General features: G+C 41.4%; 1 non-coding gene across 1 annotated transcript; it reads right to left on the reverse strand.

The window, feature by feature from the left end:
* Nucleotides 1-1,976: 1,976 nt before the first annotated feature.
* On the reverse strand, nt 1,977-2,049 carry TRNAK-UUU. The gene has a single exon. It is a non-coding gene; the product is annotated as a tRNA-Lys (tRNA).
* Nucleotides 2,050-2,538: the final 489 nt, after the last annotated feature.

The following is a 2,538-nucleotide window of genomic DNA, read 5'->3' on the forward strand; positions in this document are numbered from 1 at the left end:
TGTGCCTCAGTTACCTCATCTGTAAAATGGGGATTAAAAATGTGATGCACGTGGGATAGGAACCGTGTCCAACCTGATTTGCTTGTATCCACCCAAGTGCTTAGTACAGTGCCTGGCACATAGTAAGCACTTAAGAAGCATTATTATTATTATTATTATTATTATTATTATTATTAATTATAGTATTTGCTAATGGCCTACAATGTGCTAACTCTGTACTAAGTGCTGGGAATCAGATTGGACACCTTTTAGTCTAGGTCATCACTTGTCTTTCAGGGTACAGACCTCAGGGCACAAAACATACCAATCAATGGTATTATCGAGCTCTTATGCTATGCAGAGAACTTTACTGAGCACTTGGGTTCAAGGAGCTTACAATCTAGCAGGGGAGACAGACAATAAAATAAGAATAGCAACAATAAACACATGCTAGAATATAGCATTTGATGTTACCTAATATAATGGAATTTATAATAATAATAATAATGGCATTTATTAAGCACTTACTATGTGCAAAGCACTGTTCTAAGCGCTGGGGAGGATACAAGGTGATCAGGTTGTCCCACAGGGGGCTCACAGGCTTAATCCCCATTTTATAGATAAGGTAACTGAGGCACAGAGAAGTGAAGTGATTTCCCTGAAGTCACAGAGCTGACAATTGGCAGAGTGGGAATTTGAACCCATGACTTTTGACTCCAAAGCCCAGTCTCTTTCCACTGAGCCACACTGATTCTCTGCATATATAGTCTTCTCTGTGTATATATACATATATTACATATATTTCCTTCATCCTTAGTATGTTCTTTGTCTCAAGACCCAGGTACTAATCATAAAAATAGTAATTGTGGTATTTATTAAGCCCTTGCTATATCCACTGCTTAATACAGTGCTTGGCACAATCAGGATGAACACTGTCTTTGTCCCACATGGGGCTCACAGTCTTGAGGAGAGGGAGAATGGGTACTAATTCTCATTTTCAGATGAGAAAAGTGTAGGACAAAGAAGTTAAATGACTTGTACAAGGTCACACAACAGGTAAGAGGCAGAGACTCAGGTTTCCAGCCCTATGTTCAGCTGCTTCACTATTTCATTCATTCATTCAATAGTATTTATTGAGCCCTTACTGTATACAGAGCACTGTACTAAGAGCTAGGGAGAGTACAGTACAACAATCAACAGACACACTCCCTGCCCACAGTGAGCTTATAGGTCAGAGGGGGAGACAGATATTAATATAAATAAATACATTTCTGCTACAGACATATAAATTGTGGGCCTGGGAGAGGGGGAGAACAAGGGGACCACAATTACTATTTTTATGATTAGTACCTGGGTCTTGAGATAAAGAACATACTAAGGATGAAGGAAATATATGTAATATATGTATATATACACAGAGAAGACTATATATACAGAGAATCAGCATGGCTCAGTGGAAAGAGCACGGGCTTTGGAGTCAAAAGCAATGGGTTCAAGTCCAAGCTCCACCACTTCATCATCATCAATCGTATTTATTGAGCGCTTACTATGTGCAGAGCACTGTACTAAGCGCTTGGGAAGTACAAATTTGCAACATATAGAGACAGTCCCTACCCAACAGTGGGCTCACAGTCTAAAAGGGGGAGGCAGAGAACAAAACCAAACATACTAACAAAATAAAATAAATAGAAAAGATATGTACAAATAAAATAAATGAATAAATAAATAAATAGAGTAATAAATATGTACAAACATATATACATATATACAGGTGCTGTGGGGAAGGGAAGGAGGTAAGATGGCTGACACCACTTGTCAGCTGTGTGACGGGGTAAGTCACAATCATCATCATCATCATCAATCATATTTATTGAGCACTTACTGTGTGCAGAGCACTGTACTAAGCGCTTGGGAAGTACAAATTGGCAACATATAGAGACAGTCCCTACCCAACAGTGGGCTCACAGTCTTAAAGGGGGAAGAAAAAAATAACTCCTCACCCCCACAGGGACTTGAACCCTGGACCCTCAGATTAAAAGTCTGATGCTCTACCGACTGAGCTATCCGGGCACTTAACTTCTCTGTGCCTCAGTTCCCTCATCTGTAAAATGGGAATTAAGACTGTGAGCCCCCCGTGGGGCAACCTGATCACCTTGTAACCTCCCCAGCGCTTAGAACAGTGCTTTGCACATAGCAAGCGTTTAATAAATGCCCTTATTAAGGGGAGCAAGTCAGGGTGACGCAGAAAGGAGCGGGAGAAGAGGAAAGGAGGGTTTAGTCAGGGAAGGCCTCTTGGAGGAGATGGGCCTTCAATAAGGCTTTGAAGGTGGGGAGACTAATCATCTATCAGACGATTATAAGCATCTCAGGCCAGAGCCAGGACGTGGGCAAGAGGTCATTGGCAAGATAGACGAGATGGGGGTACAGTGAGAAGTTTAGCATTAGAAGAATGAAGTGTGTGGGCTGGGTTGGAGTAGGAGAGTAGCGAGGCAAGGTAGGAGAGGCCTTCTGCTGCTTCACTCAACTACACAGTTCTTTTCTGGCTAATAATGACAATAA

Source organism: Tachyglossus aculeatus, chromosome 4 (genome assembly GCF_015852505.1).
Source record: "Tachyglossus aculeatus isolate mTacAcu1 chromosome 4, mTacAcu1.pri, whole genome shotgun sequence".
Classification (NCBI taxonomy): Eukaryota; Metazoa; Chordata; class Mammalia; order Monotremata; family Tachyglossidae; genus Tachyglossus; species Tachyglossus aculeatus.